Source organism: Herpailurus yagouaroundi, unplaced genomic scaffold, assembly GCF_014898765.1.
Source record: "Herpailurus yagouaroundi ecotype Mexico unplaced genomic scaffold, PumYag 216, whole genome shotgun sequence".
Taxonomy (NCBI): domain Eukaryota; kingdom Metazoa; phylum Chordata; class Mammalia; order Carnivora; family Felidae; genus Herpailurus; species Herpailurus yagouaroundi.
The window spans coordinates 7932026-7959992 of record NW_024412447.1 but is presented as its reverse complement, the minus strand read 5'-3'; the positions used below and the strand labels follow the sequence as shown (position 1 = coordinate 7959992).

General features: G+C 45.8%; 1 long non-coding RNA gene and 1 pseudogene across 1 annotated transcript; both read right to left on the bottom strand.

The window, feature by feature from the left end:
- LOC121017674 (uncharacterized) lies at positions 1-12240 on the bottom strand. Its single transcript, XR_005784857.1, has 3 exons — positions 11665-12240; positions 9217-9433; positions 1-109 (listed from the first exon to the last, which is right to left on the bottom strand). It is a non-coding gene; the product is annotated as an uncharacterized LOC121017674 (long non-coding RNA).
- On the bottom strand, positions 6690-8621 carry LOC121017672 (transmembrane 9 superfamily member 1-like; annotated as a pseudogene).
- Positions 12241-27967: the final 15727 nt, after the last annotated feature.

Genomic DNA, 27967 nt, shown 5'->3' with positions numbered 1-27967 from the left:
CCTGAAAGCCCTCACATTTATTGCGTCTGTAGAGTTCCTGTTGTTTGTGAACGAGCTGATTCCGTGTGGTACTAGAATACTGGCAGACGCCTCCCCAGATCAGGATTCTCTGCAAGAGAAATGTTCCAGCATTCAGTAGGATGGGAGCCCCCCCCCCGCCCCCCGTCGTGAAAGTTGCCTGTATTCATAATGAGGTGTTCTCTCCAATACGGATACTGTAATACTGAATAAATTCTGACCTCTGATCTAAGATCTGGTCACATTTATTTTGGGGTTTTCTCACTTCTAAAAGATACAGGTGGGGGCACCTGGGTGGCTCAGTCGGTTAAGTGTGCGACTTCAGCTCAGGTCATGATCTCACGGTCCGTGAGTTCAAGCCCCGCATTGGGCTCTGTGCTGACAGCTCAGAGACTGGAGGCTGCTTCGGATTCTATGTCTCCCTCTCTCTCTCAAAAATGAATAAACATTAAAAAAAATTTTTTTTAAAGATACAGGTGGAATTGCAAATTATCCCCATATTCATCTCAGTCGTGGGATGGGGTCCCTGATGGTTTTCTGGAAAGTCTCCATATGCACAGACCTCTCCATGCTCAGGGACCAGGTCGTCCTCCCACGGGCACCTTCTCGCTGCATTCACTTGCGAGTCTACTGCTGCAGAAAGTTCCTGCTTCAGGGCCAAGCTTGCTCGTGGTCACAGCAAATGTAAATACCAACCTTTCTCTCTTAAAGAACCAGAACATGTCTTAGACCGAGAATGAAAGATTTGGGGAGAAAATCGAAGGGTAAAAGTGGCCTTTGGGTGAATTTATAAAATGATGCGTGTGACAGGCGGCTCGTTACTTGTATTCCCCTTCCCTTTTTTAATGAACCCTATTTTGGTCACACTTGAGAATGTACCCATTAAAAATACCTGCTAGGGGTGCTTGGGCAACTCAGTCGCTTAAGCATCCAACTCTTGGTTTTGGCTCAAGTCATGATCTCACGGTTTGTCAGTTTGAGCCTGAGTTGGGCTCTGTTGCTGACAGCTGGAGCCTGCTTGGGATTCTCTCTCTCTCTCTCTCTCTCTCTCTCTCAGCCCCTCCCCACACCCACGTGTGCGTGCTCTCTCTCTCTCTCAGATTAAACTTAAGAAAAAAAAACCTCTAGTGACTCAGAGGGAGCACATGGGGACATGGAAGGAGGCTGTTTGTACTCTGTTCCGGATGCTGTTCAAATGGATGTGTTCACTGTGTGAAGATCCACAAGGAGTAAGCTTAGGATTCACGCATTTTCTATGAGGAAAGTTGAAAGTAACTTTACTGTACCCCTGTGCAGCCAGCAAATGAGCTGTAGGCGGAACTAGGCTTCCATGAAAACTCATTAAAGGATTGGGGCAGGTGGGCTGGAGCAGAAACCTTTTGCCTTTTCCCTGCCTGCCTCGCCCCCCCCCTTCTTCTCGAGGGTCCTGGAGGTGCCACCTTCAGGTGCAGGAGCCATCCTGGGAGCGGGGAGGAGGGTCACATACTGAAGATGGCACCCCAGCCTCAGGAAGGTGCCCGGTCCCTGTGGCCTTGAACTTCTCACCCCTGGAATTCTCACTTATTTCAGTCTAGTGGGTGAGAAGTGATTGACATTTAGGTTAGGCATCTTTCCCTGTGTTCACTGCCTCTTGCATTTGATTCTGTTCATCTTTGTCTTTGTCCCTTTGCAGAAGTTCTGCGTTCATTGAAGGCATTCTCCCTTTGCGTGTCAGTCGTGTTGTAGCATCCTTCCAGGCTGGTCATTTGTGTCTTGAGTTTGTGTTAATACCCCGTGAAGATTACTACATTTTGACTTTATAGCTTCTGAATTTTGCACATTAAAACACCCACCCCGCTCCAGAGTTCTTAAAATGTTAATCCTTCTTGCCAGTGCTTTCAGAGTTTTACTGTTTTATGATAAAATCTTGGTTCCATGTGAAATTTCCTGTGAAGTAAGGACCTATCGAGATAAAGGTCTGGCTCTCCCCTCCCCCATCACCTCTCAGCACAAAACTACCTTGTCTCGGCTATTTTGAAATGCTACTTTTGTTAAGGGTTCAATTCCCGTTTGAATGTGGGTCTTTTTCTTGAATCTCTATTTCATGTGTGCACCTTCTCCGGTACATAATTATTTTAGCTATTTTTCTTTTTTCTTTTTTTTTTTCAATGTTTTTTTTTTATTTTTGGGACAGAGAGAGACAGAGCATGAACGGGGGAGGGGCAGAGAGAGAGGGAGACACAGAATCGGAAACAGGCTCCAGGCTCCGAGCCGTCAGCCCAGAGCCTGACGCGGGGCTCGAACTCACGGACCGCGAGATCGTGACCTGGCTGAAGTCGGACGCTTAACCGACTGCGCCACCCAGGCGCCCCATCTTTTTAATTAAAAAAAATTTTAATGTTTATTTTTGAGAGAGAGAGAGACAGCGCATCGTGAGTAGAGGAAGAGCAGAAAGAGTCCGAGGAAGCTTCCAGGCTCCGGGCTGCAGAGCCTGCCTGACTCGGAGCTCGAACTCACGAACTGTTCAGACGTTTAACCAACTGAGCCACTCAGGCGCCCCAGCAATTTTTCTTTATAAGTTGTTTTCCTATCTGCTAAAGCTACTGCCTCATCGCTCTTTTTCAAAACTCTCATATAACCACTAAGGTGGATAAGTGGGAGTCGGTGACAGTCACTCAGATTACCATGATGCCAGGGACTGTGCAGGGCCTCCTGAATACAGATCATATTCTAACAATAACCTCATTTTAGACAGCCCCCCTTTTCCTCTGCGATGTATTCCTGGAACCATTTGGTAGCAAAAGTCGAATTTCCTCTTAATAATTACTCATGTCCAGAAACTCAACATCAAGTTACAGTTCTGATAAATATGTCATAAAAGCAGAGCCAAAACTTAGGGTGGTCTTTAGGAATATAAAAGGGCAACATTATGCTTCATGTCCTATGGCGTGGACATATGGGGACTCAAGATGATAATGTCACAGGTCTCCGCATGCTGTGAAGTCAACACAAAGCCCAGACCGTTCTGCCATCCTGTGCCATCCGAAAATAGCCCTCTCCGTGTCAAGAGGACAAATACGACATGAACAGGTGTGCTTCCCTTTTTGGAATTTAGGAGATTCGTGAGGAAGTCATGTGTAAGATCCAAGTTTCTTTTAAAATAAACTTTCCAGGGGCACCTGGGTGGCTCAGTCCATTGAGTTGAGCGTCCAACTTTGGCTCAGGTCATGGTCTCGTGGTTCATGAGTTGAAGCCCCACGTTAGCCCCGGAGCCTGCTTAGATCCTCTGTGCCCCTCTCTCTCTGCCCCTCTCCTGCTCACACACTCTCTCTCAAAAAATAAACGTTAAAAAAAAAAAAAAACTTTCCAGAGAAAATGAAAATGATTCCATTTCTTCTGGTAACTTTCCCAGAAACAAACAGAAGCATTCAGAAGAATTCCATTGTTCTTACAGCTGCATAGGATTTTTGGCTTTTCCTAAAAATGGCTAGTCTAATATTTAAAGGCTGAGGTAGGACAGTGGTTTTGAGTCCATGGAATTATTAAGAGAAATAGTCTCTCGAACCATGCCTTTCATCTTTGCTGCATAAATGCTTTCTATTGGGGTAGTGAACAAAATGAAATGTTTGGAAAAATATGGGCCCAGAAAAGATTAATTCCTCTAATAAGCCAGAATTTGGAAGAGGAAAACATGATATGATGTAAGTGTAAAAAAAAAAAAGGAAACAAAAAACAAAACAAAACAAAACAAAAACAAAGGAAACAAATTATATTAGCTGTACACAGTGACTTCCTTCCGAAGAGTACAGTTTGCGATGGGGGGTGAAGTGCAGATGGCTTTGCACAGGAGGAGCCCGACAGACCCCGCCCCAGCCAGGCAATGAAGGTCAACATCAAGTGATCAGGCTTGCTGATAGTATGTACCCTCCAGACATGATGACAATGGCCCTTTACCTCCATCACGGTCTTTGTCCCCCAAACCCATAACTCCAATCTAATCAAGAGAAAACACCAGAAAAATCCCAGTGAGGACACTGTACCAAATACCTGATTCCTCAAAACTGCCAAGGTCATCAACACCAAGGTAAGTCAGAAAAGCTGTCACATCCAAGAGAAACCTGAGAAATAACAATGAAATGTAATGTTGTATCCTGGGTGGGATCTTAGCAAAGAAGTAAAAGATATTAAGAGGAATCGAATGGATGTTTTGGAACTGAAAAATACAATAACCAAAATTAAAAACTCACTAAACAGTCTCAATAACAGGATTGAGGGACACAAGAATCAGTAAATGAAGATTGATTGATAGAAAGTACCCAAACTGAACAATAGAGAAAATGGACTGAAGAAAACAAACAAAAAACCACAGACTCTTTGGGACCTGTGGGACAATAAGAAAAGATCTACCATTCATGTCATTGGAGTCCCAGAAGAAGAGAGAGGGGAGCAGAAAAAATATTAAAAGAAATAATGGTTGTTATTTCCCCAAATTTGGCAAAAGAGAGAAACCTACAAATTCAAGAAATGAAAAGAGGACACAATCAAACTTTTGAAAACTCAAGACAAAAAATCTTGAAAGCAGCTATGATGTTTCTTGAAAGAAACAGTCTGTTACCTAACGGTATGACTCAAATGACAGCAGATTCCCCCCAAAAGCCGCGGAAGCCAGAAAGAAGTAACACAACATTTTCAAGTCCAAACAAAAAAGACCTGTCAACCCAGGATTCAATATCCAGCAAAAATATCCTTTAGGAATGAAGAGAAAAGACACTTACACTTGCAGGTGAAGGAGAACTAAGAAACCTACCCTAAAAGAATGAATAGAAGAAGTTCTTCAAACTGAAAGGACATGATAGAAGAAGAAATGTGGAACATCAGGAATTAAGAAAGAACAATGATAATGGTAAAATGATGGGCGAACATAACAGATTATCCTTCTCTTGACTTTTTGAAATTCTGCTTAATAGACAAGGCAACAAGCATAACAACATCATCACCTGATATGGTTCTCATTGTATGCGAAAGAAATATGTAAGGCAATTATAAATGGGGGTGGGGGGTAAAGAGACCTAAATGGAGATAATATGGTTAAGTGTTTTCATACCAGTAGGCTGTTGTAGTAAGTTATGTATGTGTAACACCCAGGGAAACCACTGCAAAAACTACCATAGAAAGAGATTGTTGCTTCGGTCCCAGCCTGTTGATAGTAATGTTCTTGGTTAGGAATGCCAGAGCCCCGTAGACATCCCCTTTCCACCACCACCAGAGCCAGTGTTGTGGCTGGACCAGCCCTGTTGTTCTTACCGTGATTTGGCGATGTACTTCAGCAAAACCATTAGGGAACTCTGAAGAACAAGGTTTATTACAAGTCCTGGAGGGAACCTGGCACAGCCAAGGGCCACACATAAGGTCATGGGTTGAGAGGGAGGGAGAGAGAGGACCTGGGGCTCTGCCTTCATTAGGGTCTGAGGGTGGGGTACCTAGGGTTTCACAGGTAGGCTCTTTATTGGCAAATTTATGGCATAAGAGCAGGAATTGGGGCACAGGAAAGGAGAAATGAGATCACTCAAGTGGCCGGTTATCTATGTTACTCAGCGCTTTCTAAAAGGGAAACTTCATGGGTGGGGGTGGCCTCGTCCCTTCCTGTTTGTTTTGCTGGTAACTGTGCAATCCACCTGGCAGTATGTTAATTTGAGCTGGATGACTTTGCAATGGGTGCCCCGGCAATCGAAAGTTTAATGTCAAGCACTTACACTACAGAAATACACTCCAAATCAGTATAGATAAATCAGAAAGGAATTCTAAGAAATGTTCAGGAAACCCAGAGAAAAGCATGAAAAGGGAAACAGAGGAATGAAAACCAGAAAAGAAATGATAAAATGGCAAACTTAAACCCTAACATACCAAAATTACATTAAATGTAAATGGTATGGATGCACTAGTTAAAAACAAAGAGTGATGGGCACCTGGGTGGCTCAGTCAGTTAAGGGTCTGACTCTTGGCTTCTGCTTAGGTCATGATCTCATGGTTAATGGGTTTGAGCCCCACATCGGGCTCTGAGCTGAGGGCTGGGAGCCTGCTTGGGATTCTGTTTCTCCTCTCTGCCCTTCACCTGCATGTGATCTCTCTCTCTCTCTCTCATTCTCTCTCTCTCTCTCTCTCAAAATAAATAAATAAACTTAAAAAAATTAAAATAAAAACCGAGTGGGGCCAAGGCCAGTGAGAGGCCTCCTTGGGAAGGCTGCTGGAGCTACCAGGAGAGAGGCACGTTCTGTGCTCTGGAATTGCTAAACCAGGAGAATCAAAGGGTCAAGCTCCAGGACACCTGGGTGGCTCAGTTAAGCGTCTGACTTCTGCTTAGGTCAAGATCTCACCGTCTGTGAGTTTGAGCCCCGCATCAGGCTCTGTGCTGACAGCTCGGAGTCTGGAGCCTGTTTCAGATTCTGTGTCTCCATCTCTCTCTGTCTCTCCCCCACTCATGCTCTGTGTCTCTCTCTCCCTCAAAAATAAATAAACATATAAAATTTTTTTTAAAGGGGTGGAGCTCCAGGTGGCCTTTTGGTCACTTAAAAACAACACAATCCAACTATGTACTGTAGATAAGAAACTCACTTCAAATATAAAGATATATGTAGATTGAAAGTAAAAGGATAAAGATACACTATGCAAACATCAGTCAGTAGAAAGCAGTAGTGGCTATGTTAATAACAGATGAAGTAAACTTCAGAGCAATGAAAATTGCGAAGGATAGAGAAGGACATCACATACAGGTAAAAGGATCTATTCACCAAGAAGGCATAGCGGTCCTAAATGAGTGTGGACCAAACAACAGAATTCCAATGTACATGAAGCAAAGTTGATAGAACTGAAAAGAGAAATAGGCCAATCCGGAATTATAGTTGAGGATTTTTAACACCACTGTCTCAACAGTAGACAGAATTACTAGTGAGAAAACCGGCAAGGATATAGAACAACACTGTCATTCAGAAGGACCTAATTGATATTTATAGAACCACTCCACCCAAGAACAGCGGAATACTCATTCTTTTCAAGTGCACCTGGGGCATTCACCAAGATAGACTATGTCCTGGGTCATAAAACAAATTTCAGCAAATTCAAAAGAATTGAAATCATACAGAGTGTGACCTTTGATCGCAATAGAATCAAACTAGAAATCAGTAACAGAAAGATAGCAGGAAATTCTCCAACACATGGACACACACAATAATCCACGTGTCAAAGAAGAACTCTCAAAGGAATAAATCACATTGCACTGAAAATGGAACGTATCAAGATTTATGGGACATGGCCAAGGCAGTCGGAGAGGGACTTCTCTTCCAGAGAAGAGACCAGTGGTGAGGGTGATGTCCCACACCCAACATTCAACCCCAGTCTGCCAGTAGAAGTGGCTAGACACATACCAGAGATACAGCAGGTCAGGACATACAACAAGATGGCACCAAGTCAATGGCCTCATGACGATACACACTGAGGAGGCCCAGCAGCACCATGATAACAGTGCTGGTAGGGGAGCAGCGAAAAGCCCGTGTCAGGTCTCGCCTGTCCCTCTTCTGGTACATCGTAGAGGAATCAGTCCCCTTTCTTCCAGACCCAACGCCTGCAGCAAAGCAATCTTCCCCCAATTCTGTTGTCCAGAAACCCTAACATAGAATATACTCATCCTCTCCAGAGGCACCCCACCCCTTAGGTCTGCCCCTCATCTTCGAAAGAAGAGAAGATCTGCAAACCTTCTACTAAGTAGATGACCTACTTAGTTCTACCCCTTGAGAAATTCCCAATTAATTCTTATCACCTCACCAGTGCCCAGAGGTCAGGAACTGGGCACCTGTGACCAGCATAGCACAGAGCAGACCACGGTATGGATGGGAGAAGAGGGCATCCGCGTGGACGATCTTCCAGCCATTGTCACCCTGGTCAAAACCATCACCAGAACCTCCAGAGGTTACCTCCTCATCTAAGTTGTACCCAGTGAGGTCATTCCAAAGCACACGTGAGAATGACAGCCACAAGTGCCACCTGTGAGAACATGGGCACCCTGGAGTCGATGACGGACAGGCAGTAGATTTCCAGTGCTTGGGGGAAGAAGCCGCCACCATCAGCACCACGACCCTGCCACCCCCAACCTTCCACTGAAGTCTCAGACCAGCACACTCTGTAAGTGCGGATGAGGCCATCACCCAGCCAGGGTGTGGGACCTGAAACCCAACCCTGAGACATTGGCAAAATAATTCCATCTCCACGGATTCAATGTGAAAATCCAAAGGGATCTAGAGTCCTATCTTAGGGCCATGTGGCAGGAAGCCGCTGTCCTCCTTGTAGCCCACAAAGCCACCGATTGACAAGTCGTCCACCACAAATTCAAAGCATTGCAGCCTTGGTGGCCTGGCATTAACTGCGTCATGTACAAAGAGCCAGCTAGGAGTCAGACAAGGCCTCCCTGGGCATAGGATGAGAGCAGAGTTTCTCAACCTTGGCACTACTGACATTTGGACCAGATCATTCTTTGTTCTGGACAGGGCTGTCTTGACATTGGTGGGATATTTAGCAGCGTCCCTGGCCTCTTCCCACTAGATGCCAGTAGCACTCCTCCAGTTGTGACCATCAAAAAAAGTCTCTAGGGACACCTGGGTGGCTCAGTCGGTTAAGCATCCAACTTTGGCTCAGGTCACGATCTCTCCATTCATGAGTTCAAGCCCCGCGTCGGATTCTGTACTGATGGCTCAGAGCCCAGAGCCTGTTTCAGATTCTGTGTCTCCCTCTCTCTCTGCCCCTCCCCTGCTCACACTCTGTTTTTTTCTCTCTCTCTCTCTCAAAAATAAATCAACATTAAAAAAAATTCTTTTAAGAGATAGGATTCAATCAAGAAAAAGCATGACAAGGGAAGGTTAGGCAGAGAGTAAAAAGCCAGTTAAGAAAGAGCCGAGAGGGGCGCCTGGGTGGCGCAGTCGGTTAAGCGTCCGACTTCAGCCAGGTCACGATCTCGCGGTCCGTGAGTTCGAGCCCCGCGTCGGGCTCTGGGCTGATGGCTCAGAGCCTGGAGCCTGTTTCCGATTCTGTGTCTCCCTCTCTCTCTGCCCCTCCCCCGTTCATGCTCTGTCTCTCTCTGTCCCAAAAATAAATAAACGTTGAAAAAAAATTTAAAAAAAAAAAAAAAAAAAGAAAGAGCCGAGAGGTAGGGATGGAAGGCAACAGAATTACGTGGGTGTGATGGTTGGGACCTTATTGCCAAAAGAGAAGCTTGGAGCCAGGAGCCCTGGGCTCTAATATCAGCTTTGCAATTTTCTGTCCACGTGGTCCTGAAACAGGCACTTCTGAGCAGCTATGTTTCTTTGTCAACGCCAATAATAACGCCTGCCCTGCCTGCCACACAGGGTCGTAGTTAGAAATCACGTCAAATAATTTCCATGAAGATGCTCTGAAAACAAAACCAAAAAGAATAAAATATTGGCCATTCCCACGGACTCCAAAGAATAATAATAGGAGTAATAGGATAATAAGGGAACGTGTAAACAACTCTACCTGTATAAATTCAACAACTTGGATGAAATGGACCAATTCCTTGAAAGCTACAAACTACCAAAATTGCTCAGTTATGAAATAAATGATTTTAGAAGTCTTATAACAAGTTAAAAAACTGAATTCTTGGGGTGCCTGCATGGCTCAGTTGGCTAAGTGTCCAACTCCTGATTTCAGCTCAGATCATGATTTCACTGTTGTGGGATCGAGCCCCGAATTGGGCTCTATGCTGACAGCATGGATCCTGCTTGGGATTCTCTCTCTCCCTGGCTCTCTGCCCCTCTCCCACTTACATGTGTGCATGTTCTCTCTCTCTCTCTCTCTCTCTCTCTCTCTCTCTCTCTCTCTCTGTCTCAAAATAAATAACATTTAAAAAATGGGGTGGCTGGGTGTTCCAGTAGGTTAAGGGTCTGACTTCTGCTCAGGTCATGATCTCAGCTTCATGAGTTCGAGCCCCACATCGGGCTGTGTGCTGACAGCTCGGAGCCTGGAGCCTGCTTCGGATTCTGTGTCTCCCTCTCTCTCTGTCCCTCTCCCACTCCCACTCGGTCTCTCTTTCTCTCTCTCTGTCTCAAAAAATAAACATTAAAAAAATGCTTTTTTAATTTAAAAAGCAAACAAACTTAATTCTTAGTTTTAAGAAAACCCCCTGTCTCAGTGGTCTCACAGCTAGTCCATGATGCACTGGCAGAACCCATGGGACCCCACATAAAGTTATACTTCAGGTTAAGATTTATTACAGCAAAGGATACAATGCAGGAACAGCAGGAAAAAGATATTTATAAGCAAAGCCTAGAGAGGTCAAATGCGTGCTTTCTTATCTCTCTGTGGGGACAGTAGCACAGGCACACCTTCTCCATGTGCAAACAGCAGGAACATATGTGAGATGTCCTGGCCCAGGGAATACAACCCGAGTCTTGGGGTCCAAAGTTCTTTTTAATAAACTTTTTTTTAACGTTTATTTATTTTTGAGAGAGAGACAGAGACAGAGGACAAGCAGGGGAGGGGCAGAGAGAGAGGGAGACACAGAATCCAAAACAGGCTCCAGGCTCCGAGCTGTCAGCACAAAACCCGACATGGGGCTCGAACTCACGAACTGTGAGATCATGACTTGGGCCAAAGTCAGACACTTAACCGACTGAGCCACCCAGGCGCCCCAATCCTTACATTTATTTTTTTTTTTTAATTTTTTTTTCCAACGTTTATTTATTTTTGGGACAGAGAGAGACAGAGCATGAACGGGGGAGGGACGGAGAGAGAGGGAGACACAGAATCGGAAACAGGCTCCAGGCTCTGAGCCATCAGCCCAGAGCCCGACGCGGGGCTCGAACTCACGGACCGTGAGATGGTGACCTGGCTGAAGTCGGACGCTTAACCGACTGCGCCACCCAAGCGCCCCCTTACATTTATTTTAAACAGGCTGACAGCCTTTCTCTTCACCCTCTGCTTTGGGCATATGGAATAACATCTCACCGGCAGCTGTGCGAATGTTCCAGGAGTTTTGTTCTGAGTCTGCCCAAGGGTCATCACCATGGTTACACAGATAAGTGAGAAATGAGTGACACAGAGCTGCTGTGTTCACTTTTACCTCACATTCTCAAAATTGAGAAAATTGAGTTTTGAAGAACCTTGGTCTAGACAAAAAGTTCTTAGACCTGACACCGAAAGCAGGATCACCAAAGAAAATAGCTTTAAATTGTATCAAAATTAAAATTTTTGCTCCACAAAAGACCCTCTTAAGATGTTGAAAAGACTAGTTGCAGACTGGGACAAAACATTTGTAAGGCGCATATCTGGCCAAGGACTTGTATCTAGAAAATACTAAGAATTCAGCAATAAACAAACAAGCAAATAAAGCGCCCCAGATAATCGTGTTCAAAAATGGGCAAAATACATGAACAGGTGTTGCACCAGAGGTTATCAAATGTTCAACATCCTTAGCCATTAGGGAAATGCAAACAATGCGCTTAACCATTTATGGCCTGGCTAACACGAAAAATACTGGTAATAGCAAGTACTGGCGAGAATGCAGAGAAATCAGATCTCTTCTGTGTTTCCAAAGGGATGGTCGCTCTTGCCAGATGCCTGGGGCGCCATCAAAACCAACACCGCTTGCAGCCAAATTCCTACCTGCGCACCACCCCTGAAGTGTGAATTCAGTGTTCTCTTCCTCAGGAAGCCTGGGCTTGGTTTACTGCCTTCCAGGAACCTTTCCCCTGTGCCAAAAGAACGTGGGTTTAAGTCTGGTGTCACCTTACCCTGAGCTTGCGTGTTGGGTCCCTTGGACTTACGCTTTTCTGATCTTCTCAAGCTCGAGGCCTGTGAGCAGATCTATGGCTCCATTTTGCGGCAGCTCCCTGTGGAGTCGGCCAGTGCCTTCAGGGCAAAAGCAGTTCTGAGAGTTTATTCATACGCCAAAAACAAAGGCAGCTTCAACTAAACAGCTTCCGCACAACCGAGGAAACCATCAACAGGATGAAAAGGCAATGTATGGAGGGAGAGAGATTGGAAATCATATTTCTGGTAAGGGGTTAACCTCCAAAATATGTAGGGAACTCCTAAAAATCAACAGCAAAGAAACAACCCAGTGAAAAGTGGCAAAACGATCATTTGCAGCCACGTGGATGGAACTGGCAGGCATTATGTGAAATGAGCCAGTCAGAGACAATTACCATATGACTTCACTCATGTATGTGGAATTTAAGAGACAAACCAGATGAAGGGAAGCCAAGGGAAAGGAAACCAAAAGAATATAAAAACAGGGAGGGGACAAAACGTAAGAGACTCATAAATTTGGAGAACAAACCGAGGGTTGCTGGATGGGGTGTGGGAGGAGGGATGGGCTAAATGGGGAAAGGGCACTAAGGAAGATGCTCGTTGGGATGAGCCCCTGGGTGCACAGGGGATGAACCACTTGGAAGCTACTCCTGAAGTCATTGTTGCACTATATGCTAACTTACTTAGATGTAAATTTAAAAATTAATTAATTAGTTAATTGATTAGTTAATTAAATTTTTAAAAGGCAAAGGGACCCGAATGGCCCTTTTTCCAACAGGACAGACATTGAAAAGGCACTCGGGGCACCTCAGTCGGTTAAGCGTCCGACTTCGGCTCAGGTCATGACCTCACGGTTCTCAAGTTCAAGCACCGCATCGGGCTCTGTGCTGACAGCTCAGAGCCTGGAGCCTGCTTCGGATTCTGTGTCTCCCGCTCTCTGCCCCTCCCCCGCTCACACTCTGTCTCTCAAAAATAAGCGTTAAAAAATTAAAAAAATTTTAAAACGGCACTCAACATTACTAATCATTAGGGAAATGCAAACGCCAACCATGTGAGACATCGCCTCACACCTGTTTGGATGGTTATTATCAAACAAGACGAGATAACAAGCATCAGCGAGGGTGGGGGTAAAGGAACCCTAGGCTCGCCTCCTTCTCCCCCTGCAGTCCAAAGGGGCAACTGCTTTCTTGCCCCTCTTGACGCTGATGCCTCTCAGATGCTCACGTCCGCACAGGGCAGGCTCCCGACTCTGACGCCCGTCTGCCCCCAACTGTCCCTAAGTCAACCCTTCCCAGGACCGATGCAAGGATGCAAGTCTCTTTGTTCCCTGCCGCCATCCTCCCTGGTGCGGCCAGAGTGATGTTGCTAAGATGTCAATCTGATCGTGCTCTTCTCCTGCCCACAGCTTTCAGTGGCTCCCCACGGCCTACGGGGTGAAGTCCTAGCTTCTTTAACTTACCACACAAGCCCCACATCATCCGGACCCTGCTGCCTCTTTAGCCTCATCCCTGCCATTCCCCTATTTATGTAACGAGTCCTTGGTTTCATTTCTTTAGAAACCCTTTATGATTTCTTGAGCACCTATGTTTTTTTCCAGGCAATATGCATTATTTCATTTGATTCTCAAAATAATATGAGGTGGTTATTATTTCCCATTTTTTTAAATTTTTTTTCAACGTTTATTTATTTTTGGGACAGAGAGAGACAGAGCATGGACGGGGGAGGCGCAGAGAGAGAGGGAGACACAGAATCGGAAACAGGCTCCAGGCTCTGAGCCATCAGCCCAGAGCCTGACGCGGGGCTCGAACTCACGGACCGCGAGATCGTGACCTGGCTGAAGTCGGACGCTTAACTGACTGCGCCACCCAGGCGCCCCTATTTCCCATTTTATAGATGATAAAACTGAGGCTAAGAGATGTTGAGAAACTTGCTCGAGGTCATTTAGTTCTTAAGTACGGGATCTGGATCCAGGAGTACGGCTCCCAGGTCCCATTTTTTATTTTTTTTTTTAAGTTTTATTTATTTATTTTGAGAGAGAGAGAGAGGGAGAGAGGATCCCAAGCAGGCTCTTCACTATCAGTGCAGAGCCTGATGCGGGGCTCGAACTCACAAACTGTGAGATCATGACCTGAGCCGAAATCGTTCGGAGCCTGGAGGCTGCCTTGGATTCTGTGTTTCTCTCTCTCTCTCTCTGCCCCTCCCCTGCTTGTACGTGTGCTCTCTCTCGCTCTCTCTCAAAAATAAGTAAATAAACTTAAAAAAGAAAAAAAAAGACTAGGACGCTTAACCGACTGAGCCATCCAGGCTCCCCCAAGGCCCCATTCTTAGCCTTTGCAGTAACCCGCGCTTTGCTCCTTCTCCACGCCTGGCCGGCTATGTTCAGCTTTCAAAGCTCAGCTCTGCGATCACCCCTTCAAAACTTTTCCTTAACTTCAGTCTCGTGTTCAAGACCCCTCCCCTCTGTGCCCCCGTCACGGGCATCACTGAATGGGAACACTGTGCCCATCATATTGTCATAATTGCTTTTCTGAACCGCTTTCTCTCCGCCGGCGGGTTTTCGTCGAGATGGGTCTGGGCTTTTCTTTACTGCTCCAGGTTCCGCACCTAACGTCGTGCGGAAACTGCACTATGGGAGACAGTCTCCCCACGGGGGTTGGCAGGGCTGGTGCGGCCAGCTGGGGAGGCCTCTCTGGATGTCGAAAGCTGAGGGGAAGTGAGGTGACCCCCAGCTGGGCGGAGCAGGGAGGAAAGTGTGTCAGGGGCTCACGGGTCTCCGGTCCTGCTCCTCCCTGAGCCCGAGAACTACCATCGCACACGCTTCTGAAGCCCAGGTCTGTGCCCCTCTCTCCGGCCCCTCCAGCCTCACCAAGAGAGGGAGGCCCCACAAATCCCCGCAGCAGAACCTGAGTAGGCTTTGGGGATGGTAAGGGGCCAGCAAAGCGCCGCTCGGAGCCTCAGCGATCACAGGAGACAGACAGAGACCTTTGCCTTAGTGCCTCTTGGAGTTCAGCGCCAGTATCTGAAAGGCTGTCGGCATTCCACGCTCAGAGTGAATGGCAGAAGCAGAGAGGCCAGGAACACGCATGGCTGGCGTGGGAATCAGAGCCAGAAAACTCTGGAATGGAGGAACCGAACCAAGGGAGAAGTGTCTTGTGCCTCACCAATACCTTGCAAAGAAGGTTTCCGCAGAATTACATAAAGAAGTTCGCCTTCTCGTGCAAAATGAGGTTTGCGTGCTGTCTGCCGTAACAAAATACCACAGGCTGGGTAGCTTAAAAACCAGAAATTTATTTTTTCACAGTTCTGGAGGCTGGAAGTCCAAGGTCAAGTCAACACGGTTGGCTCCTGGACTTCTCCCTGTGTCCTCACCGGCGCTTTCCTCTGTGAATCTGTGTCCCAATTTCTTCTTATAAGGGCACCTGTCATACTGGATTATGGGCTACCTTAATGACCTCATTTTAACTCAGTTATCTCTTTAAAGACCCTATCTCCAAACACAGCCATTATGACAACCTAGAGATTAGGATTTCAACACACAAAGTGGGACAGGGGCAGCATTCAGCCCCATGACACATGTAAGTTTCAGACACTATAGCACTGAACAAAAACCCTCCGGGTACATAAAACATTTATCTAAGTTACAAATTTCTTCAGCCTTTTTCTACCACTTTCATCCCCTCTCGGCTGTTAAATCAATAAAAGTCCGAACGTTTTAAAAATAGCTGAACGATTTTGACATTCAGGAAGGTTCGGTGCCTGCTCTGGCTCTTAGATTTGCCCAGCTTGATACGACCTCGTGTTTCAGAGGAAGCAGCCTCTATTCAGCGCTGGGTCACAGCTGGCCTTCTGGAACATCCTTCCTCGCATCTGAACGCGTCCAAGTGGTGGGAGGGGATGTTTTTTAGACTGGAACATTTTAAGGAACCCAAGTCACGCAAATGTTCTTCCTCTTGAATGACTGAGCTACCTGCCTTTTTACCAGAAACAGATGATTTTGCCCCAGAATTCCTTTCTTTAAAAAGTTGCCCCCCCCACCATGTATATCAGAAGAGAGAGTAGTTAGTGCGTTGAAAAACTGCTGCAGACTGAGAGCCAGGAGACACAGGGATTTTGAGAAAGTAACTTCACCTCCTTAATCCTGTTTTGTTTTTTTTTTTCCACATGAAACATGAGGGAGTGACTTAGACACCTTCTCATCCTTCCTGCTATAAAATTCTAAAAGTTCGACATGAAACAAACATGCAACTTTCATCACACTGCTGTCCCCCTAATGTATGCTTAAAACAACAGTTTATTCCATTAAACCTAGACCTGACGCATAATTAGCCCCTTGTTATCCCCATCTCAGATATTCCATAGCAGCACAAATATGGAGCCGCGGAGGGGTGAGCAGTCTGGAGGGCTCAGCCGTGAACGTGGCTGTAGTGATATTAACCGGCCGCCACAGTTCTGCTACCTGAACCCCTATCTCATTCAAACAGGTTCTTCTGATTGGCCCTCATGTTCCCTCCATGTCTCATGGCGTCCCACCCCATGACTTAGAAAGGTCCTTGCTTTCCTGTATTTATAATTTCAAGGATCTAATGAAAGCCGTGAACCCCTTCTTCCCCCAAACGTAAATGTGTATGTGTGTATATTTTACAGTGTTATGGAGGTCAAGAACTTTTTCAAGCCCATCCATAGACACTGTCACGCTACCACCCCCACCCCCCAGGTCTGGGACCCTGACGTCTGCTAGACTGGCAGGGAGTGAAGTGGATGGTGTGTTCAGTGACTAACTTTGTTCTACTCTTAGGAAAATAGAGCTCAGTTAAAAACCTATTTTAACCGGTAGAAGCATGGCTATTTTCTGTCAAGCAATTTATGGGATTTTGAAAAATTTTTCGTTTTTAAACAATAATACTTGTGTTTTTAAAGATGCCTTGTACTTTCGGGGCACCTGGATGGCTCAGTTGGTTGAGTGTCTGATGCGACTTCAGCTCAGGTCATGATCTCACGATTTGTGAGCTCGAGACCCGCATCGGGCTCTGTGCTGACAGCTCAGAGCCTGGAGCCTGCTTCGGATTCTGTATCTCCTTCTCTCTCTGCCCCTCTCCTGCTCACACTCTGTGTGTATGTGTGTCTCTCTCTCAAAAATAAATAAACATTAAAAAAAAAAAAAAAAGCCCTAGGAACATCTTTTGTTCTAATGTTAGGTATTATTGACCCTGGTTCCTGAGGCAGAGCTCCTAAATCCCTGGGAACATTCTGGGTGTTGGGAGTATCTTTTGTTCTAATGAGACAATGCCTGGTGGGCTCCTGGTTGGGGGCTGGTCACCAGAAAGACCAAGCCATGAGTAGAAGCTTAGAATTCTCAGTCCCACCCCCCACTCTCCAGACGGGGGTAGTTTTTACCTTCTGGTAACTTCTGGCAATAGTAGGCTAGGTGATTTAGCCCATCTCTCCTGCTGAGGAGACCAAAAGCCAGTTAGAATATAAAAAACATCCACTTGAAGGCATCAGAGAGCTAACAAAAGAGTGAAGAGTTACCAACCCAAATCCAGGAAAGGACAAAGACTCTGTAATGTGAGCCTGGCCTGGGGGGCTGCCTGTCCCCTGGGGACGTCCCCCAATTCCAGAGCTGTTGTTGGCCGGGAAGTCAATCAGCTTTTTTTTTTTTTCTTTTTTTAACATTATATCGAAGTAAATCGTACACCCTGAAATGTGCACAAACCATAACTTTACAGCTCAAAGAAATTTTTGTAATTGAAGTATAATTAACATACATGGTTACATTAGTTTCAGGTTTACAATATAGGGATTCAACAATTCTATACATTATTCACTGATCACGGTAAGAGTGGTCACCATCTGTCACCACACAATGTTATTACCATCTTAATTTTTTATTTTTTTAATGTTTATTTATTTTTGAGAGAGAGACAGAGTGTGAGCAGGGGAGGGACAGAGAGAGAGAGGGAAACACAGAATCCGAAACAGGCTCCAGGCTCTGAGCTGTCAGCACAGAGCCCGACGCGGGGCTCGAACCCACGAACCGCAAGATCATGACCTGAGCTGAAGTGGGACGCCCAACCAACTGAGCCGCCCAGGCGCCCCCAACATTATTATCATCTTATTGGCCACATTCCCTAGGCTGTACTTTTCATCTCGTGACTTATTTATTTTGTAACTAGAGACTTGTGCTTCTTAATCTCCTTTATTTCATCCCGTCCTCCCGCCCACCTTCCCTCTGGCAGCTGCCAGATTGTTCTTAGTATTTAAGAGTCTTTTTGTTTGCTTATTTGTTTGCCTCTTTTTTGGTTTGTTTTGTTTCTTAAATTCCACATAGGCGTGAAATCATACAGTATTTGTCTTTTTCTGTCTGACTTTTTTCACTTAGCATAATACCCTCTAGGTCCATCCATGTTGTTGCAAATGGCAAGATCTCGTTCTTTTTTTTTTTATTAATTTTCCATTGTATATAAATACCACTTCTGTTTTAAAGAATATTTTTTTAATGCTTATTTATTTTTGAGACAGAGAGAGACAGAGCATGAACGGGGAAGGGTCAGAGAGAGGGAGACACAGAATCCGAAACAGGCTCCAGGCTCTGAGCTGTCGGCACAGAGCCCAACGCGGGGCTCGGACTCACGGACCGTGAGACCATGGCCTGAGCCGAAGTCGGACGCTTAACCGACTGAGCCACCCAGGCGCCCCAAATACCACTTCTTCTTTATCCATTCATCTATCGATGGACACTTGGGCTGCTTCCATATCTTGGCTTTGTAAATACCGCTGCAATAAATATAGGGATACAGCTGTCTTTGCGAACTAGCGTTTTCATGGTCTTTGGGTAAATACTCAGTAGTGGAGTTATTGGATCATATGGTGTTTCTATGTTTCATTTTTTTAGGACCCCCCCGTACTGTTTTCCACAGTGGCTGTGCCAATTTACATTGCCACCAACAGTGCACGAAGGTTCCTTTTTCCCACATCGTCACCAACAACTTGCGATTCTTGTATTTTCCTATTCCAGCCATTCTGACAGGCGTAGAGTGATTTCATGGTTTTGATTTGCTTTTCCCTGACAATTAGTCATGTTGAGCATCTTTTCGTGTGTCTATTGACCATCTGCACGTCGTCTTTAGAGAAATGTCTGTTTAGGTCCTCTGCCCATTTTCATTGGGTTACTTTATTGATGTTGGGTTGTAGGAGTTCTTTGCACATTTGGGATATTAACCCCTTATTGGACACATCATTTGCAAATATCTTTTCCCACTCAGCGGGTTACCTTGCCCTTCTGTTGATGATTTCCTTTGCTGTGTAACAGATCTTTGTTTTGGCGTGGCCTCAATAGTTTACTTTTGCTTTTGTTTCCCTTGCCTGACGAGACATTTCTAGAAAAATGTTTCTACACTGATGTCAAGGAAATTACTGCGTATGTTTCCTTCTGGGAATTTTATGGTTTCAGGTCTCACACTTAGGTCTTTAATCCATTTTGAATTTGTTTTTTGTATAGTGTAAGAAAGTGGCCTAGTTTCATCTTTTGGATGTAGCTGTCCAGTTTTCCCAACACTATTTGTTGAAGAGGCTTTTTCCCACTAGATTTTCTTGCTTCCTGTATCAAAAATTAATTGGCCAAATAAGTGTGGGTTTTATTTCCAGACTCTTTATTCTGTTCCATTGATCTATGTGTCTATTTATGTGCCAGTACCATACTGTTTTGGTTACTGCAGCTTTGTAGTATGTCTTGAAATCTGGGATTGTGATACCTCCAGCTTTGTTCTTTCTCAAGATTGTCTTGACTATTCGGGGTCTTTCGTGGTTCCATCCAAATGCCAGTATTATTGGTTCTAGTTCTGTGGGAAAATGCTGTTTGTATTTAAAAAAATTTTTTTTAATGTTTATTTTTGAGAGAGAGAGACACACACAGAGCGTGAGTGGGGGAGACAGAGAGGGAGAGAGAAACAGGGAGACACAGACTCTGAAGCAGGCTCCAGGCTCTGAGCTGTCAGCACAGAGTCCGACACTGGGCTCCAACTCACGAACTGTGAGATCATGAGCTGAGCCGAAGTTGGACGTTTAACCCGACTGCACCACCCAGGGGTCCCAATGCTGTTTGTATTTTGATAGGGATTGCATTACATCTGTAGATTGCTTTGGATAATACGGACATTTTAACAATGTTGGTTCTTCCAATCCATGACCGTGGAATATCTTACCATTTGTTTGTGTCTCTTCAATTTCTTTCCTCCATGTTTGATGGTTTTTTTTAAAATGTTTATTTATTTTTGAGAAAGAGAGAGACAGAGCATGAGTCAGGGAGAGGCAGAGAGAGAGGGAGACCCAGAATCCCAAGCAGGCTCCAGGCTCTGGGCTGTCAGCACAGAGCCCAACGCGGGGCTCGAACTCACGGACTGTGAGATCATGACCTGAGCTAAAGTCGGACGTTTAACCCACTGAGCCACCCAGGTGCCCCTGGATGAACAATTATTAAAAAGTAATTAAAGAAGACAAACTTTATTTAACACTTGAAGAAGTGGACACTCCCCTTTCAGAAAGCTGCAAAATGGAGCAGCAGGCAGGAAGCTTTGATAAGATAAAGACTAAAGAACAAGGAAGAGAAAGATAGAAAGTATCTGATTGGCTGGGCCCATGTAGTCAGCCTGGTTTGGGTTGAGAAGGCCCAGAGTTGGCCTGGCGTTAGGGGATTGGCTGATGGCCTAGACTGTTTTGGGCAAGCAGAACATTCACTGGGACATCAAAGCTATGTAAATTTCGGTTTGCTGATGCAGCACCTTGGGCAGGAAGGGCTCCATCTTGGGCCTAGAAAGTTGTTTCAACACAATCTTATTACCAATAGACTCTAAAGAGAGTTGGTGTTTGTGACTTCTGATCAATTTACAGAATTAAATGGTCAATGATTTAATCTATCTTAATCTACCAACTTTTGGGGCACCTGGGTGGCTCAGTCGGTTAAGCGTCCGAGTTTGGCTCAGGTCATGATCTCACAGTTCGTGAGTTCGAGCCCCGCGTTGGGCTCTGTGCTGACAGCTCAGAGCCTGGAGCCTGCTTCCGATTCTGTGTCTCCCTCTCTCTCTCTGCCCCTCCCCCACTCATGTTCTGTCTCTGTCTTAAAAATAAATAAAACATTTTTAAAAATCTACCAACATTTTTTTTAAGTTTCTTTATTTATTTTGAGAGAGAGAAAGAGAGAGCTAGCAGGGGAGGGGCAGAGAGAGAGGCAGACAGAAAGAATCCCAAGCAGGCTCTGCACCAGCAGCACAGAGCTTGACTCCAACTCGGGGCTTGAACTCACGAACTGTGAGATCATGGCCTGGGCCAAAAACAAGTGTCCGATGCTTAACTGATGAGCCACCGGATGCCTCAGCAGTGAATGTGAATTACAACAAAAATGCAAAACCTTCCTCCCTATATGGCAGAATCTTTACCCAGTAAACCCATGACATTCTGGGAAAAGGGCCCCTGGCCCCGGTCCAAGCAACTCCACTCATCGTTGGTGACATATATAGCCACATTCTGGAAGGTCAGTGGGGTCCTGAAAGAATTCCTGGAGTCTGAAGCCCAGTAGCTCAGGGTCGGACAAGGACGGCGTACAAGGTTGGGGTAAAAGATGCTCTCGATCCTTTTTCGGCAGCTTGAATTCATTGCTGAACAAAATGAATGAAAATTCACTGACCCAGAAAATTCTCTTGCCTCCTTCTGAATTTTCCTTCTTCTTCTCTTTCCCAAAACCTAAAACCAAAGGGGTAAATGGCAAAGGTGATGTTATTTCCAGAATAGACAAGCAGGAACATCATACCTAAATAGTTTAATTTAAGGTACATCTGTTGTCTGAAAAAAATGCCTCTTGGGGTGCCTGGGTGGCTCAGTCGGTTGAGTGATTTCGGCTCAGGTCATGGTCTCGAAGTTCGTGAGTTCCAGTCAGGTCTGTGTGGACAGCTCAGAGCCTGAGCCTGCTTTGGATTCTGTGTCTCCCTCGCTCTCTGCTCCTGCCCCACTCCCATTCTGTCTCTCCCTCTCGGAAATAAACATTTAAAAAAGGTTATTTTTCCATATGCTTAGTTTGCCTCTCCCTGCCCATGCCTCCTTCTTCAAAAAATCTTTTCCTGTCCTTATCACACTAGTGAAATTACTCCCCATCAGTTCACCACAAATGACCAACTATTGTCGAATCTAATGGCCTAGTTTTGGTCCTCATCCTACTTGATGTCTGTGCACTTAAAAAAAAAAATGTTTTTAATGCTTATTTATTTTTTGAGAGAGAGAGAGAGAGTGTGCAAGCAGGGAGGGAGAGAGAGAGGGAGTTACAGAATCGGAAGCAGGCTCCAGGCTCTGAGCTGTCAGCACAGGGCCCGACACGGGGCTCGAACCCATGAACTGCGAGCTCATGACTTGAGTCAGTGTCGGACGCTTAACCAACTGAGCCACCCAGGCGCCCCGTGTCTCTGCAACCTTTAAAATAATTGTCCACTGGCATCTACTGAAATCTCTCTTGGCTCTCAAGACACCAACTTTCCTGGACTTTTTTTTGGCAGCTCCTATGTCTACTTCTTATCTCCTTGCCTCTCTTCTCTTCTGACTACTTGGGAAGGTTCCCCAGCCCCTGGAGCTCTGGCTTCTATTTGTACAATCTCTATTTACCTGTTTTTCCTTCTACATATTTAAAGAATGGTTCAATCTTACACCAGGCTAGAAATCTAGAAGCACTCCCTCGTCTTCCACATCCATGTGGTCACCAAGTTCTGTTCATTTTCTCAGAGAAACATTTCCTCCTACTATTTTCCTGTTACTTTCATCGCCAGGGCCTTAGCCTGTCTTCATTGATTCTAGCCTGACCTAACACTATCTCTTTCAAACCGGTCTCCCTGCCCCTCAGGACAGCCTCCCCACTACAGTTGTTAAGATTTGCCATTTCTCATAAATACGGCAGATCCTGTCCTTCTCGGAAAGCCATTTTCTCTGCCTAAAAAAATGAAGTGTAACTATCACCGCACAGCACACAAGTTCTCTGTGATTTATTCTGCAGCCGCCTCTCCGGTAGTCCTCCCACAACACTTTCCCTCCCACACCTGGCCTTCTCCTCGAGACTACCTCGAGTGCTCCCTGTTCCTAGAATACCTTTTCTCACCTTCTCCACCTGGCATTCCTATCCTTCAAGACCCTGGTTCAAATGTCAACTCACATTTCTTCCCTGAAGAAATGTAGCATCGATTTTTTTTTCCAAGTTCTAACATTGTAAACATCTATTTAAAAAATACTACGGAGAGATGTGGATTCAAAAAACAGAGTCATATACAGAAACAAAATGTACTGGACCAAAAAAAAAAAAAAAAAAAAAGACACCATAGGCATTTGAGACGGGAAAATAGTGGAAAACTATTTACATGTCATTTATAAAAGACCAAGTCTATAAAAGGGTGTAATACCAAGATATAAATGCAAAATATAGTGGCACGTCATGTGAACAAAAAAAAAAAATCAGTACCTTATAGAAAGAGGCGGTCGAGGGGACCTGGGTGGGGTCGGTTTTGCTTTGTCTGCAAGGCCGCTGGTGGTGTTCTAGCACCTCCCTCAGTCTGTGTGACACAGAAGTCTGGGGGGTGGGGGGAGGGGGCAAAGAGGTGATGAGCTGTGAGGACAGCACAAATCGATGCTACCTACCACCACAGGCCAGGTGGGTTATCATCCATTTGGATGGTAATGATAGCTTAACCTTTATAAATTGCTTGCTCTGTGCGCCAAGTTCTTTATTTTCATCATCCCACATTTCCTTCTCATTACAGATTCCCTAGGAAGGCATTAGGATTTTTATCCTGATTTTTCAGCTGAAGAAACTGAAGCTTAGCTAGATTACAGCAAATTGAGTACGGTCACAAGTCTATAGACAGTTGAGCCTCAGTTGGCCTCTTCCGCTGCCCACTGGTTCTCGAAGTCCAGTGTGCATCAAAATTACCCATAGGATGGGCACCTGGGTGGCTCAGTCGGTTGAACGGCTGAACATCCAGCTCTTGATTTTGGCTCAGGTCATGATCCCAGGGTCGTGGGATGGAGGGCTGCTTTGGGCTTGCGCTGAGCATGGAGCCTGCTTGAGATTCTCTCTCCCTCTGCCCCTCTCCCTGGCTTGCCCACACTCTCTCTAAAAGAAAAAAAAAAAAAAGTTTTACCCATAGGGCTCGTAGAAACACTAACTGCTGCCCCCCCACCCCCCAGCAGACTTTGTGATTCAGTGCGTGTGAAATCCAATAGCCTGCATTTAAAAAAAATTTTTTTTAAGTTTATTTATTAATGAGAGACAGAGAGACACAGAGCGTGAGCAGGGGAGGGGGTAGAGAGAGGGGGAGACACAGAATCTGAAATAGGCTCCAGGCTCTGAGCTGTCAGCACAGAGCCCGAAGCGGGGCTCGAACTCACAAACTGTGAGATCATGACCTGAGCGGAAGCCGGTCGCCTAACCAACTGAGCCACCCAGTCGCCCCTAGCTGCAATTTTTTTTTTTTTTTTTTTTAGCGTTTATTTTTGAGAGAGAAAGCAAACAAATGGAAGCGGGCAGAAAGAGAGAGGATCTAAAGCGGGCTCTGTGCTGAGAGCAGAAAGCCGGAAGCAGAGCTTGAAACCACTAACTGTGAGAGCACGACCTCACTGCTGAAGCAGGAGGTTTAAGCCATTGAGCGCCCCCAGGCGCCCCAATTATCTGCATTTCTAAAGAATTCCCAGGTGATGCCCATGCGGATGGTCCAGAGACTGCACTTTGACAAAGTTTCACACTTTTGCTCCTGAAAGCGTCTGAGAAAATCTACAGCATCAGCCTCCTGTGGGAGCTTCTTAGAAATGCAACACCTTGGGCTTCACCCTACCCTACTGAATCAGACTGCATTTTTAACAAGATTCCAGGCGATTCGTGTGCACGTCGGGTTTGTGTGTGCACGTCGTGTGTATCCATCACACACTTTTGAACCGAGACAGACTCTAAAGGAGACAACACGTAAATTTTAGTTTACAGAGAAAAATCTCTGGGGCAACAGTTAACAGGGAGCACTTCGGTCACCCCGGGGTCACAGAGCCAGGGGAAGAGCTTCCAAAGTCCCAGGCCTTGGCGCCCACCACCCCGCCTGCAAATCGCGCCACGCTCCGCCTCTCTCTCGGAGCCGAGCCCGTTAATTGGCCATCGGCGTCCCGCCCCGCCCCCCCGCCGGGCTCGGCTCGGCCCCGCCTTCCCGAGGAGGCGGCGACTGCGCAGAAGTTCTCCCTGCGGCTCCGCGGGTCCTCCGGGACCACCGAGCCCTCTTCCTAGAGTAGCCCCGGAGAAGGCATCCGCTCCTCCCTTCCTCGGGAGCCAATTTAACCGCCACCCGGAAGTGCAAATGTCTCCGTAGTTCTCAGCGCCAGTGGTTACTCTTTCATTCACCCCACGAACGATGCTTGGGTGCCTGGCCTTTGACAGAGAAATGAACGAGACCCAGTCCCTGTCCACATCAAGGACTGAAGGGCTGGGTGGTAAACGCTATACCTCCGAGGAGCTGGAGGTGCGGGGACCGGATAGAAGAAAGCTGTCCGGGAGGCGTGACGGCCCTGGGGCTGGCAGTCGCCTGCCCTGTTGGCACTCCGGTGTTTGGTGAACGGAGAGCATTCCGGGTGGAAGAAAGGTGGCTGCCAGGAAAACGTCTCGGCGTGCAGGACGGGTGGGTGCCAGGAGATAAAGCTGGAAAGGTAAGCAGGGGCGACCCTGACGGGCTTCACGTGCGTGATAAGACATTTGCACAATGTTCTGCGTAGCCCAGACGGCGTTTTACTCAGCCCTGATTTGCACTTTAAAGTACTACTGGCAACCAGGCTGGGTTGGAGGAGGAAAAAATCTGAAGTATGTATGAAGTATGGTGACAGAATGGAGGCGGAGGTGGGCTGATAATTCATTTATTCGTTAGCAGTCTTGTCTCTTCCATGGAGATGGAACTCGTGTGAGAGAAGGACTGTGTCTGTTTAGTTCATTTCTCTTGCCCAGCACTCAGAAGAGTGCCTGGCACACGTAGGCCTCAAACTACTGTTTGTTGGATGGATGGATGGATGGATGGATGGATGGATGGATGGAGGAGCTTGCGGTGGATAGGACTTTCTGATTGGATAGCAGAGGAAAGTGGGAAGTGTAGGTGAGCGATCACAGGAGACGCGAGGAACACAAATAGTGGAATCCTGTTTAGTGGGTGTTTGCTGAGCTCTTTTCGTGGGCTGCCCACTAACAAGAAGCTGTAGGGCAAAAGACCAGAGCAGGCTTGCAACTAATACTGTAGTCAAGGGAGGGGCCCAGGGCCCAGAGTGTGCTAACAAGTACCAACTCTAGGTTTTAGTCCCACTAACAACAACAACAAAAAATGTCAGCTTCCTTTCTGACCACTTACGGGACCAAATTAGAGAAGTGCATGCTTTTTCGTTTTGTTTTGAATATTACCATCCACATCCAAAGAGTCCAGATGACTCTGACTTTCAAGCTGTGTGTTATTTTGTTATATCGATGTGTCATCATTTAATAAAACAATTCCCTGGAGCTTTTGTTGTCTGTTTACCTCCAAAGATAATGCAGGAATGAGTATCTTCATGGCTTCCTTTTCCTTTTTCCTTTTTTTTTTTTTTTTTTGGTGGGGGGGTTTTTTTTTTTTTTTTTTGTTTTTTTTTTTTTTTTTTTGCTTTTGTTGACCATTTCACAGATTACCAGTTAAGTAATATTACATCTTGTAGCTTTTACTACATACTCCCCGTTGCTTTCCAAAAAGTTAATGATGGCGACTGCAGTATTTATTTACACAACAATTACAAATTGAGTATCTACTAGTGGTAGGCACTGAGCTGAGCTCTAGGGGTGTAATATGGGCAATATAGACACAGACCCTGCTGTCGTGTAGCTTCCAGCCTCTAATGGGAGGGTGGCATTCATCAGGTTATCACACAAGTGTGTGATTGCCAACAGACAACTAGTGTGAATTAAAAATACTGGCCGCTAGCCAAGACAGTGAAACCAGTATTATAATTTCAGCAGCACTGGTGGTAGTTCGCGGGGTTTTATTTTTAATTTTCCTACTGTACTATCTAACAAATGGTTTCTCAGGATTGCCTTGCCTTTTAGATTTTAAGTTAAAGCCAATTGTTTCTCTCTAGTTCACCCTGCTGCTTAAGGGGAGTCCTCTATTGTAAACCAGCAAAAAATTACAAATTTAGGCCTGAGGTTTTTAAAGATGAATAGCTAGAGTGTACTTATGAACTTGTTCTACCCTCTCCTTTATCTTTTAATGGGACTCCTCATATCAGTCATTTCAACTGTCTGAGCTCAATAGAGAAGAGTAATTCTTGCCTACCTAACTCACAAGGCTACTATGAGAATTAAAAAAAAAAAAAATTTAAAAGAGCTTTGCAAACACGAAAGATGTTTGGATGATAATCTCCTGCATCTGCACTGCCCTATTTCCTTTTGTTCGCTTTATTTCATGTATATTTAACACATATTCATTGGACATTGATCTTGTCAGGTGCTGGAGACGCACAAATGAACAAGAGCCTATCTGTGCCCTCATGGAACTTACATTGTAATGTGCACTGGAGCACTGTGGGTCAAGGTGAAAAGAATTCGAAAGTCACTACCTACCCAGTCCCATCACTGCACAGCACAGGAACCAGAGGAGTGCACATTTACCTTTCCCATGTTTTGATTGTTCCTCGCTGCCTGCGTGACCCACGGCCGATGCTCCCTCTCAGGCACACCCGGAGGATGCTTTATCTAAGTATTAAAAGATTGGACCCTGTCTGCAAGTAATGGGGTAACAACTTTGAATTCCCATTTAAAGATTTCCGTATTATCCCCTATGCGTATGCACTGCGGTTTCTGGGTGTATGTTAACAGGTCCAGTTGTCAGTCCTCTTGTAAGGGTCAGCAGAGGCCCTAAAAACCTTGGGACCAGTTATGATTTTGTTACAGGCACCGAAATGTCACATAGCCTCCGGGTTCCTAGGCCTAGAGGGGATGGGGCCGGAGGGGAGGAAGGTTTAGATCAAGCCGGGTCCTCCAACTTCTTTCTGCTGTTTCTGAGCCCAAGGGCCAGCTAGAAGACACAGTTCCAAACTTTATTAAGGCAGCCTCGGTGAAGGAAGGCACATACAGGGAACTCGG